General features: G+C 42.9%; 1 long non-coding RNA gene across 1 annotated transcript; it reads right to left on the reverse strand.

Annotated features, from left to right (window-relative positions):
• Positions 1 to 11,397: 11,397 nt before the first annotated feature.
• Positions 11,398 to 13,545, reverse strand: LOC120962709 (uncharacterized). Its single transcript, XR_005753470.3, has 2 exons — positions 13,219 to 13,545; positions 11,398 to 13,136 (listed from the first exon to the last, which is right to left on the reverse strand). It is a non-coding gene; the product is annotated as an uncharacterized lncRNA (long non-coding RNA).
• Between the last annotated feature and the right edge of the window lie 708 nt (positions 13,546 to 14,253).

A 14,253-nucleotide genomic window follows, 5' to 3' on the forward strand; every position in this document is an offset into this window, starting at 1 on the left:
TTGGGTGTTCTAATGTTACTTTTGTTGACCACAGTTGAAGCTTTAGCATGATCCTTTATTCTAACAGGGAATGGAGGTTTCTCAATATAAGCAGAAGGAACAATAGGATCAACATTGTAAATAACAGTTTCTTCTTCAACTTTAATAGGTTCAACTACTTTAACTTCAATGGGAGGATGATATTTAAACCACTTCTCCTTAGGGAGATCAACATGAATAGCAAATGATTCACAGAAAGAAGCTACTATCTCAGAGTCAGGTACATATTTAGTGCTAAAATCACGAAAAGCATCGGTATCCATAAAATATTTAACACAATCAAACTTAAGGTTTATACCTAACTCCTTACCTTCGTAGAGATCCCAATATTCAGAGTTGCGTTTAATTCTTTCCAATAAATCCCATTTGAATTCAATATCCTTCTTCATATAGGAACCAGTACAAGAAGTATCAAGCATGGAGCGATCATTATGAGAAAGCCGAGCATAAAAATTTAGAATAATAATTTCTCTTGAGAGCTCATGATTGGGGCATGAATATAACATTGACTTAAGCCTCCCCCAAGCTTGAGCGATACTTTCTCCTTCACGAGGCCAAAAACTATATATATAATTCCGATCATGATGAACCAAATGCATAGGATAAAACTTCTGATGAAATTCCAATTTCAATCGGTTGTAGTTCCATGATCCAATATCATCCAATAGCCTATACCATGTAAATGCCTTTCCCTTCAAAGATAAAGGGAAGACCTTCTTCTTGACAACATCCTCGGGCATACCTGCAAAAATAACCACAAACTTCATCCACATAGATTAGGTGCATATCGGGATGTAATGTTCCATCTCCTGCATAAGGATTAGCTAGTAGTTTCTCTATCATACCCGAAGGAATTTCATAATAAATATTTTCAGTAGGTGAAGTAGGTTGAGGAGCAACTCTTTGCTCTTCCGGTCGGGGTGAAGATGAAGGAAATATGCCCTAGAGGCAACAATAAAGTTGTTATTTTATATTTCCTTATATCATGATAAATGTTTATTATTCATGCTAGATTTGTATTAAGCGGAAACTTGATACATGTGTGAATACATAGACAAAACAAAGTGTCCCTAGTATACCTCTACTTGACTAGCTCGTTAATCAAAGATGGTTAAGTTTCCTAAACATAGACATGTGTTGTTATTTGATGAACTGGATCACATCATTAGGAGAATGATGTGATGGACAAGACCCATCTGTTAGCTTAGCATAATGATCGTTAAGTTTTATTGCTATTGCTTTCTTCATGACTTATACATATTCCTTTGACTATGAGATTATGCAACTCCCGAATAACCGAAGGAACACCTTGTGTGCTATCAACCGTCACAACGTAACTGGGTGATTATAAAGATGCTCTACAGGTGTCTCTGTAGGTGTTTGTTGGGTTGGCATAGATCGAGATTAGGATTTGTCACTCTGAGTATCGGAGAGGTATCTCTGGGCCCTCTCGGTAATGCACATCATGATAAGCCTTGCAAGCAATGTGACTAATGAGTTAGTTGTGGGATGATGCATTACGGAACGAGTAAAGAGACTTGCCGGTAACGAGATTGAACTAGGTATGAAGATACCGACGATCGAATCTCGGGAAAGTAACATACCGATGACAAAGGGATTGACGTATGTTGTCAATGCGGTTTGACCGATAAAGATCTTTGTAGAATATGTAGGAACCAATATAAGCATCCAGGTTCCGCTGTTGGTTATTGACCAGAGATGTGTCTCGGTCATGTCTACATAGTTCTCGAACCCGTAGGGTCCCCACGCTTAACGTTCGATGGTGATTTGTATTATGAGTTATGTGTTTTTGGTGACCAAAGATTATTCAGAGTCCCGGATGAGATCACGGACATGACGAGGAGTCTCGAAATGGTTGAGAGGTACAGATTGATATATTGGACGATGATATTCGGACACCGGAATAGTTTCGGATCGTTCCGGGTAATTTTCGGAGTACCGGGAGGTTACCGGAACCCCCGGGAAGTATTGGGCCTACATGGGCCATAGGGGAGAGGGGAGGCAGCCCACAAGGGGTGGCGGCGCCCCCTTCCATAGGGAGTCCGAATTGGACTAGGGGAGGGGGGCGCCCCCTTTCCTTCTCCTCTTCCCTCTCCCTTCCCCTTTTCCCCCTCCAAAAGAAGGAAAAAAAGGGGGCGAATCCTACTAGGACTGGAGTCCTAGTAGGACTCCCCTCTCCTTGGCGCCCCCCTGGTGGCCGGCCTCCTCCCCTCCTCCTTTATATACGGGGGCAAGGGGCACCCCAAAGCACATCAATTATTCTTAACCGTGTGCGGTGCCCCCTCCACAGTTTACTCCTCCGGTCATAGCGTCATAGTGCTTAGGCGAAGCCCTGCGCGGATCACATCACCATCACCATCACATCGTCGTTGTGCTGATGAAACTCTCCCTCGACTCTTTGCTAGATCAAGAGTTCGAGGGACGTCATCGAGCTGAACGTGTGCTGAACTCGGAGGTGTCGTACGTTCGGTACTTGATCGGTTGGATTACGAAGACGTTCAACTACATCAACCGCGTTAACCTAACGCTTCCGCTTTCGGTCTACGAGGGTACGTGGACACACTCTCCTCCTCTCATTTCTATGCATCTCCTAGATAGATCTTGCGTGATCGTAGGAAAATTTTGAAATTGCATGCTACGTTCCCCAACAGTGGAATCTGAGCCAAGTCTATGCGTAGATGTTATGCACGAGTAGAACACAAAGAGTTGTGCGCGATGATAGTCATACTACTTACCACCAACGTCTTATTTTGATTCGGCGGTATTGATGAAGTGGCCCAGACCAACATTACATGACCACGTTCATGAGACCGGTTCTACGGACGTGCTTTTGCATAAAGGTGGCTGGCGGGTGTCTCTTTCTCCAACTTTAGTTGAATCAAATTTGACTATGGTCGATCCTTGTTGAAGGTTAAAACAGCAAACTTGACAAAACATCGTTGTGGTTTTGATGCGTAGGTAAGAATGGTTCTTGCTAGAAGCCCAAAGCAGCCACGTAAAACTTGCAACAATAAAGTAGAGGACGTCTAACTTGTTTTTGGAGGGCATGTTGTGATGTGATATGGTCAAGGCATGGTGTGATATACATTGTTGTATGAGATGGTCATGTTTTGTAAGTTATCGGCAATCGGCAGGAGCCATATGGTTGTCTTCTTATTGTATGAATTGCGATCGCCATGTAATTGCTTTACTTTATCACTATGTGTTAGCGATAGTCGTAGAAGCAATAGTTGGCAAGACGACCATGACACTACAATGGAGATCAAGATGTCAAGCCGATGACGATAGGGATCATGACGGTGCTTTGGAGATGGAGATCAAAGGCACAAGATGATGATGGCCATATCATGTCACATATTTTGATTGCATGTGATGTTTATATTTTATGCATCTTATTTAGCTTAGTACGGCGGTAGCATTATAAGATGATGCCTTACTAAAATTTCAAGGTATAAGTGTTCTCCCTGAGTGTGCAACATTGCGACAGTTCGTCATGCCGAGACACCACGTGATGATCGGGTGCGATAAGCTCTACGTTGTGCAAGACAGTTTTGCACGTGCGGAATACTCGGGTTAAACTTGATGAGCCTAGCATGTACAGACATGGCCTCGTAACACTGAGACCGAAAGGTCGAATGTGAATCATATAGTAGATATGATCAACATAGAGATGTTCACCATTGAAAACTACTCCATCTCACGTGATGATCGGACATGGTTTAGTTGATTTGGATCACGTGATCATTTAGATGACTCAAGGGATGTCTATCGAAGTGGGAGTTCTTAAGTAATATGATTAATTGAACTTAATTTATCATGAACTTAGTCCTGATAGTTTTTACATATCTATGTTGTAGATCAATGGCCCGTGCTACCGTTCCCTTGAATCTTAATGCGTTCCTGCAGAAAGCGAAGTTGAAAGATGATGGTAGCAACTACACGGACTGGGTCCGTAACTTGAGGACTATCATCATTGCTACACAGAAGAATTATGTCATGTATGCACCGCTAGGTGACAGACCTATTGCAGGAGCAGATGCAGACGTTATGAACGTTTGACAAAGCTCGGTATGATGACTACTTAATAGTTTAGTTCACCATGCTTTACGGCTTAGAACCGGGACTTCAAAAACGTTTTGAATGCCACGGAGCATATGAGATGTTCCAAGAGCTGAAATTGGTATTTCAGACTCATGCCCATGTCGGGAGGTATGAGATCTCTGACAAGTACTTTGCCAACAAGATGGAGGAGAATAGCTCAACCAGTGAGCATGTGCTCAGAATGTCTGGGTACTACAATCGCTTGAATCAAGTGGGAGTTAATCTTCCAGATAAGATAGTGATTGACAAAAGTTCTCTAGTCACTATCACCAAGCTACTAGAACTTCGTGATGAACAATAATATGCAAGGGATGACGAAAATGATTCCCGAGCTCTTCGCGATGCTGAAATCGACGATGGTAGAAATCAAGAAAGAGCATCAAGTGTTGATGGTTAATAAGACCACTAGTTTCAAGAAAAAGGGCAAGGGAAAGAAAGGGAACTTCAAGAAGAATGGCAAGCAAGTTGCCGCTCCCGTGAAGAAGCCCAAAGCTAGACCAAAGCCTGAAATTGAGTGCTTCTACTACAAAGCGAATGGTCACTGGAAACGGAACTACCCCAAATAATCGGCGGATAAGAAGGATGGCGAAGTGAACAAAGGTATATTTGATATACATGTTATTGATGTGTACTTTACTAGTGTTCATAGTAACCCAAGGGTATTTGACACCGGTTCAGTTGCTAAGAGTAGTAACTCGAAACAGGAGTTGCAAAGTGAACAGAGACTAGTTAAGGGCGAGGTGACGATGTGTGTTGGAAGTAATTCCAAGGTTGATAAGATCACCATCGCACACTCCCTCTACCTTCGGGATTAGTGTTGAACCTAAATAAATGTTATTTGGTGTTTGCGTTGAGCATTAATATGATTAGATCATGTTTATTGCAATATGGTTATTCATTTAAGTCAGAGAATAATTGTTATCCTGTTTATATGAATAAAACCTTCTAAGGTCATACACCCAATGTGAATGGTTTGTTGAATCTCGATTGTGGTGATACACATATTCATAATATTGATGCCAAAAAGATGCGAAGTTGATAATGATAGTGCAACATATTTGTGGCACTGCCATTTAGGTCATATTGGTGTAAAGCGCATGAAGAAACTCCATGCGGATGGACTTTTGGAATCACTTGATTATGAATCATTTGATGCTTGCGAGCCATGCCTCTTGGGCAAGATGACTAAAACTCTGTTCTCCGGAACAATAGAGCGAGCTACTGACTTATTGGAAATAATACATACGATGTATGCGGTCCGATGAGTGTTGAGGCTCACGGCGGGTATCGTTATTTTCTAACCTTCACAGATGATTTGAGCAGATATGGGTATATCTACTTAATGAAACAGAAGTCTGAAACATTTGAAAAGTTCAAAGAATTTCAGAGTGAAGTGGAGAATCATCGTAACAAGAAAATAAAGTTTCTACAATCTGATCGCGGAAGCGAATATTTGATTTATGAGTTTGGCCTTCATTTAAAACAATGTGGAATAGTTTCACAACTCATGCCACCTGGAACACCACAGTGAAATGGTGTGTCCGAATGTCATAACTGTACTTTATTAGATATGGTGCGATCTATGATGTCTCTTACTAATTTACTGCTATCGTTTTGGGGTTATGCATTAGAGACAGCTGCATTCACGTTAAATAGGGCACCATCTAAATCCGTTGAGATGACACCGTATGAACTGTGGTTTGGCAAGAAACCTAAGTTGTCGTTTCTTAAAGTTTGGGGTTGAGATGCTTATGTGAAAAAGCTTCAGCCTGATAAGCTCGAACCCAAATCGGAGAAGTGCGTCTTCATAGGATACCCAAAAGAAACTGTTGGGTACACCTTCTATCACAAATCCGAAGGCAAGATCTTTGTTGCTAAGAATGGATCCTTTCTAGAGAAGGAGTTTCTCTCGAAAGAAGTGAGTGGGAGGAATGTAGAACTTGATACCTTTGCTCAAATCGGAAAGTAGCTCATCATAGAAAATTGTTCCCGTGATGCCTACACCAACTAGAGAGGAAGCTAATAATAATGATCATGAAACTCCAGATCAAGTTACTACCAAACCTCGTAGGTCAACCAGAGCACGTTCCGCACCAGAGGGATACGGTAGTCCTATTCTAGAAGTCATGTTACTAGACCATGATGAACCTACGAACTATGAGGAAGCGATGATGAGCCCAGATTCCGCGAAATGGCTTGAGGCCATGAAATCTGAGATGGGATCCATGTATGAGAAAAAAGTGTGGACTTTGGTTGGCTTTCCCGATGATTGGCAAGCCATAGAGAATAAATGGATCTTCAAGAAGAAGACTGACGCTGATGGTAATGTTACTGTCTACAAAGCTCGACTTGTTGCGAAAGGTTTTCAACAAGTTCAAGGAGTTGACTACAATGAGACCTTCTCACCCGTAGCGATGCTTAAGTCTATCCGAATTATGTTAGCAATTGCCGCATTTTATGATTATGAAATCTGGCAAATGGACGTCAAAACTGCATTCCTTAACGGATTTCTCAAAGAAGAGTGGTATATGATGCAACCAGAAGGTTCTGTCGATCCTAATGGTGCTAACAAAGTGTGCAAGCTCCAGTGATCCATTTATGGACTGGTGCAAGCCTCTCGGAGTTGGAATATACGTTTTGATAATGTGATCAAAGCATATGGTTTTATACAGACTTTTGGAGAAGCGTGTATTTACAAGAAACTGAGTGGGAGCTCTGTAGCATTTCTAATATTATATGTGGATGACATATTGTTGATTGGAAATGATATAGAATTTCTGGATAGCATAAAAGGATACTTGAATAAGAGTTTTTCAATGAAAGACATCGGTGCAGCTGCTTATATATTGGGCATCAAGATCTATAGAGATAGATGAAGATGCTTAATTGGACTTTCACAAAGCACATACCTTGATAAAGTTTTGAAGAATTTCAAAATGGATCAGTTAAAGAAAGGGTTCTTGCCTGAGCTACAAGGTGTGAAGTTGAGTCAGACTCAATGCCCAACCACTGCAGAAGATAGAGAGAAAATGAAAGTCATTCCCTTGTTGGAACACGCGGTACACTACGCTAGCGCCAAATAAAATTTTCTACCGCGCATCTGATGTCTACTACACAACCTTCTTCTTGTAGACGTTATTGGGCCTCCAAGTGCAGAGGTTTGTAGGATAGTAGCAAATTTCCCTCAAGTGGATGACCTAAGGTTTATCAATCCGTGGGAGGCGGAGGATGAAGACGGTCTCTCTCAAACAACCCTGCAACCAAATAACAAAGAGTCTCTTGTGTCCCCAACACACCCAATACAATGGTAAATTGTATAGGTGCACTAGTTCGGCGAAGAGATGGTGATACAAGTGCAATATGGATGGTAGATATGGGTATTTGTAATCTGAAAATATAAAAACAGCAAGGTAGCAAGTGGTGAAAGTGAGCGTAAACGGTACTGCAATGGTAGGAAACAAGGCCTAGGGTTCATACTTTCACTAGTGCAAGTTCTCTCAACAATAATAACATAACTGGATCATATAACTATCCCTCAACATGCAACAAAGAGTCACTCCAAAGTCACTAATAGCGGGGAACAAACGAAGAGATTATTGTAGGGTACGAAACCACCTCAAAGTTATCCTTTCTGATCGATCTATTCAAGAGTCCGTAGTAAAATAACACGAAGCTATTCTTTCCGTTTGATCTATCCTAGAGTTCGTACTAGAATAACACCTTAAGATACAAATCAACCAAAAACCTAATGTCACCTAGATACTCCAATGTCACCACAAGTATCCGCGGGTATGATTATACGATATGCATCACACAATCTCAGATTCATCTATTCAACCAACACAAAGAACTTCAAAGAGTGCCCCAAAGTTTCTATCGGAGAGTCAAGACGAAAACGTGTGCCAACCCCTATGCATAAGTTCACAAGGTCACTGAACCCGCAAGTTGATCACCAAAACATACATCAAGTAGATCACGTGAATATCCCATTGTCACCACACATAAGCACATGCAAGACATACATCAAGTGTTCTCAAATCCTTAAAGACTCAATCTGATAAGATAATTTCAAAGGGAAAACTCAATCCATTACAAGAGAGTAGAGGGGGAGAAACATCATAAGATCCAACTATATAGCAAAGCTCGCGGTACATCAAGATCGTGCCGAATCAAGAACACGAGAGAGAGAGAGAGAGAGATCAAACACATAGCTACTGGTACATACCCTCAGCCCCGAGAATGAACTACTCCCTCCTCGTCATGGAGAGCGCCCGGATGATGAAGATGGCCACCGGTGAGGGATCCCCCCTCCGGCAGGGTGCCGGAACAGGATCCCGATTGGTTTTTGGTGGCTACAGAGGCTTGCGGCGGCGGAACTCCCGATCTTGGTTATGTTCTGGGGGTTTCATTATTTATAGGAATTTTTGGCGTCGGTCATGATATTCTTCACGGGGTGGCTTCCTCCAACCTGTTTTCCTGCTTGACAAGCACTGCACAATCTATCCTTGTCAAATATAACATCTTTTACTCCAAGGATATGATCACCTTTAATAAGCTTATCAAGATTTCGCATGCCCACATGACCTAACCTTCTATGCCACAACCAGCCTTTAGAGGATTTAGCAATTAAGCAAGTTCTAGGTTGAGCCTTTTTAGTGAAGTCAACAATGTAAAGATCACCTCTACAAATACCGGTAAACACCATATTGTGATTATCTCTATGAAACACTTGGCAATCCACTTCAGTAAATAGGACATTGAAGCCAAAGTCAGCAAGTCTAGATACGGAAAGTAAATTATAGCCAAGAGATTCAACGAGCATAACATTTGTATGAAGCTATCATGTGAGATGGCCACCTTACCAAGGCCAACCACCTTACCCTTAGAGTTATCACCAAAGGTGACATACTTTCGAGGGCCATCGTTTTCAGCTAGCACACAAAACATATCCTTGTCTCCGGTCATGTGATCGGTACATCCACTATCAAGAAGCCATAACTTTCCTCCAGCCATGTAGCCACGAAGATTAGCCATAAGACCAAAGTGTCTCATAGACTCATCAAGATCAAAGTCACTATCATCATCCTCATCATAGTATCCATGTTCAACATCGTATTGTGATGGATCGATTCCTAGAGAGAGTGATCATTAGATAAATGATGATCACAATGTTCATCTTTATGAATTCTCATGGCTTCGGAGATGATATTGCTAATGATTCCAACATCTCCTTTGGCACGCATAAGATTAGTAAGCTCAAATAGACAATCACCAAACTTAGGATCATTGGAATTCATCTTACTCAAAGCAATAGACTTGTGAAGAATTTCATCTAAGTTTTGCAAGGAATAGTTTGGAAATCGTTCCTCAAGAAATCTCCAAATAGTGTAGGCACAATCAAGAGTCAGCAAGCAACCAAGCAAATTTCCAGGCAAATAGAACTGAGTTGTGCGTCGTCTTGAAAAAACAAACATAACTTGGGCTACTGATGTTATAGACAAGCTAGGTTGGGAGGCCCAGAGGCCGCTTGATACCTGCTGGATCCAAAAAATGTTGAAACATGTCGTGGGCTGCCCATGTTAAACAACAAAACCTAGGCCATGGACCTGGTGGGCACGGGACTGTCAGCCTCTCGACGAACAGTTGTCTCCTGATTCCTCTTGTTTTGCTGACAATGTTGGGAACGACAAATAAAGTACCCATGATCATGACGCACTTGATCATGGCACTGCGGCTGTCCGTGTACTCGTCAGTTACGGGAAGCAGACACGCCCTCATGTCCAAGATCCGCCTGTACATGTCGTAGCATGCGTATGCCTCCTTGGCCACGTAGGTTATGTAGGCTAGATTCAGAGGTACCTCCCACGTGTTCAGGTCCTTTGGTATCGTTGTCTTCTTTCATGTTGGTGTATCAGGGGTCGATGATGGTCTCGGCGAGGTCAACCATGGAGTCCTTCTCCTGCCCGTTGCCGATGATCTTGTATTGCTTCTAGATGTCGACAAGCTTGTTGCACCAGATGGACGAATCGTCGCGTTCTTCCTTCTCTCCACCGTAGCGAAGGTGCAATCGGCGCTGCCGATGAAACGAGTGATTGCTCCAGAACCTCTGATGGCCCTACAGCAGTGGTAGAGGAGAACTTTGTCCTGCACACATACCTGGGCGACGGTGATCCGCTGGTCCCTGTCAGGAGACGAATGGACGGGCACAAGGTCTAGTCCTGCGACCTTGTGCTTTCTCGTCCTGTAGGTACTGCTTGAACTCGGCGAGGCAGAGCTTCACTGAGTCTGGATCGTTGGTGTACATCACATTCAACTTGGTGCAGCCATAGGACTGAACGGCGAACTCAAAGGGGAACTCCTTGCTGAAGTCCATATCCAGCAAGCTCACCCCTCGGATCGCCATTGGAGTCTCTTCAAGTGAACGAGTGGGTAGGCGGCGGCAGCAGGTCGTTTTTCAGCTCTTGGGGAACTGGATTCAACAGTAAACTGAGTGTGTATAGGCGACAACAGTTACTACCCCTCCCTCGCCTGCAGCACGCCTGGCAGAAGATGCACCCACGGCGCATTCAAACGCCCCCATTAAGAAACCTACTCCAGCCACACGTCGGTTCACGAGCGGGTCTGTATTGGTACTGTAATAACAAGAGTTAGTGGTCACTTTACTTAAATTTAATTAGCTTTAACAGAAATTTATACTTAAAACAAGCAATGCATTGGCTCGTTCACTACAGGAATCAGCTACTTTGCCGTCTGGCACGGCAGACGGCAAAGGCAAGGATGGCGGACGGCAAAGGCCTTTGCCGTCTGCCGCGGACGGCAAAAGGCTCCGGCAAAGTAGGCTACGGTAAAGAGCTTCTTTGCCGTCTGCTTTCTGAAGCGGACGGCAAAGGGGCCTTTGCCATCAGCGGCTGACGGCAAAGAAAGCCGACGGCAATAAATGTGTTGTTAGTCCGTTAGGCGGCTAACGGCAGCCTTTGCCGTCCGCCGCTGATGGCAAAGACTGCAGGCTCTTTGCCATCTGCTGGCTGATGGCAAAGACTGCAGGCTCTTTGCCATCTGCTGGCAGATGGCAAAGAGACCAAATAGGCATTAATTCTGTTTCTTCTTATATCCATACATTTTCACAGAAAATCAAAGACACACACACACACACACACACACATATATATATGACCAATATAGGATATCCAACACATGTTACCAATAGTAGCAAGTTTCATCCATACATATACATAGTTTCATCAATATTACACAGTTTCATCCATAGGTACCAAGTTTCACAAAGTCAAAACAAAAACTAAAGACAAGCACTCCATATCTGAAATTACAAGAAATGACCTAAAACTAAATATCTACTTTAATAAAAACTATCTTATTACTAAGATCTTCTCTGGATCTTCTTCTTTTCTTCCAACCTGCATAACAAAAACACTAAGAAAAGGAGAATGGGTTAGGAGTAGAAATGTAGCATTTCACTTGGAGAAAATTTCATTTCAGAAACATTATTACTAACTAAAAGTCAGTATAAGTCTTCATAATTTGTCTACGATAATTGTATCAGTCAAACATGCAACAAATTACTGGGAGGGGCGCTATAGCAAGGAAATCAAACACCACCATCATTATCGGTATTTTTCTACAAAATTTTAGTACGTGTATTTAGGAAATAAATGTTAAATATAGATATATACCAACCCTTATTATAAACAGAATCACATGCACGCGGATCAAAATAGGTTGCGCTCTAACTTTAAATTTCCAGCTTACTGTCCATTAGCTGTACTTGAACTTTCACCTCGCACAAATAAGTTCAATATTCCATCGTCCAACCAGGCATATGCAACATATATATAGAAAGTGAGTACATATTTTTCAAATGAAAATAGTTGCACATCATGAAAAATTGTCTACTCAGCATTTCAAGTTACAGCAAGAAATCAATGGAAATGTCACCATAAGATACAAATCTAATTTATCTAATTAATTATTTCGTGAATGTTTTGAATATTCTATGTATCCTAGAATTGGCAGTGGCGGGTTCCCATAGCATATATTAATATAAAAATCACAACTTCTTCATGTACCTATACATGTTATTACATAATATTGCTAGTCTGACATAAGATTGATACTAAGCACAAACTCTCCAAGGGAAATTGAGAAACTCCACTATGTCATGTTGATATATCAGTGGAGATGGTAAAATTAGTAGTGATGAAAAAATTGGGATCTCCCTCATGCATCACCGGTCCTTAAGATTACAGTATGTGTATCTAGGAAATAACAAAAAAACATAACATAGGAGAAGTCTAGATGGATCAGTAGAAATTATGTATGAATTAGCTACCGTGTGTCGAGGCACCAACTATCAGTACGTTGTTTTTTTTGGGTGCAGTATTGAGTGTTCTAACAGTAAGCGCAGTAATTTGACAAACATGTAAAACACATCTAAAACCTCATAATCTGATAAATGTGTTTACTGTGAAGTAATAGGCTGCTGTCGCTGCTGTTACAGGGAAAGCTGTAGACGTACATATTAGTAAGAAAAAATTATCTAGCTACCATTACAGAATGTCTTCAAGGGCTGTAGACGTACTTTAAATCAGAGAAACAAATACAGGCGGTTCACAACCCAAACTCTGATGGACTAAAGAACACACAGTGGGATAGCTCTGCTCAGGATACACCTACGCACCAACTGTCAGATCAAAAACCATGCACAATTAAGCCCCATGGGTGGTGATGCATCCTAGCCGGCCGCCATTCGGTGCAGGAAAGACATCTTTGTTCATGGCGGCCATTGACCCAGATGCCATTTTTTTGGTTTCTGAATCTAGGGGATGAGTGACGATGTACCTTTTTTTTTGAGGCAACTGTCGTGCTCGCGGCAGCACGCATCGAGGTCGTCGTAGGGGTCCTCCCCTTGCACCCGCTCCACCCCACGCCACAGAACTTGCCGTACCGGATCCCCACCGCTGCCACCCATCCATGGTCAGAGCATGCTCAGATCAGAAAGAAATCGACCGGATCAGGGGAGGACGAGGAAAGGAGGCTCACAGTCGCAGTTGAGCATCGCGCACGACCGGCTGCACGGCGGCGGCGGCAGCTTGGCCGCGCACGCGGAGCCCCCAGCGAGCAGGAGGAGCACGACCAAGACCGAAACCCTAGCAAGACATAACTGAAGGGGGCGACCACAAGGAGCAGAGGAAAACAAATCGATGCGGAGGAATAGACAGAGCTCATCGAGGAGCAGCCGTAGGTGTGCTGGGCGGCGCTAGAGCTCACCGGAGCGGCCGGAATCGGCCAGCGTCTGTGGCGGCGGCGCAAGGGGATCGAGAGGACCAGACATGAGCGAGAGAGATGGGCGCGTGCGTTTCTTCTGGTCTAGCCCAGCCAGCGTACGTGTGTGATTTATGTGTTAGGCTAAGTCCTACCTGCAAAAAAAAAGATAGCCTCACCTCTTTGCCGTCTGCCAGCAGATGGCAAAGAATCTTTGCCGTCTGCTGGCAGACGGCAAAGAGGTGGGGTTGGTGCACCGTTACACCACTGGACCCCTCCCACCTCTTTGCCGTTTGCCAGCTGATGGCAAAGATTCTTTGCCATCCGCTGGCAGACGGCAAAGAATTGGCTGATGGCAACCAGGTTCTTTGCCGTCTATCAGTTCTTTGCCATCTATTTTTTGTAAGCAGACGGCAAAGACCTTCTTTGCCGTCTGCTAGAGTTGACAGACGGCAAAATCTCTGATTCCAGTAGTGGTTCTGTCAGTGCCACGGGATCAACATGCACAACAATTAGAATTATTATTCTCAAGACGCACACGATCAGCACATTTGTCGCACTTTCACACAGATAATACTACCAAGTTTGAACTGTTTATTATGGTTGTTGTCATCTGCATCATCATGCCGTGTTTCCCAGCTTGCAAGATTCAGAACCAACAAATAAGATCCAAATAATAACTACAACAAAGATGCCTACACATCTCATTGATTCCCACCTTGCAAGATTCAGAACCAACAAATAAGATTCAAATAATAAGTACAACAAAGATGCCTACACATCTCATTGATTCCCAACTTGCAAGATTCAGAA

This window comes from Aegilops tauschii, chromosome 4, assembly GCF_002575655.3.
Source record: "Aegilops tauschii subsp. strangulata cultivar AL8/78 chromosome 4, Aet v6.0, whole genome shotgun sequence".
NCBI lineage: Eukaryota > Viridiplantae > Streptophyta > Magnoliopsida > Poales > Poaceae > Aegilops > Aegilops tauschii.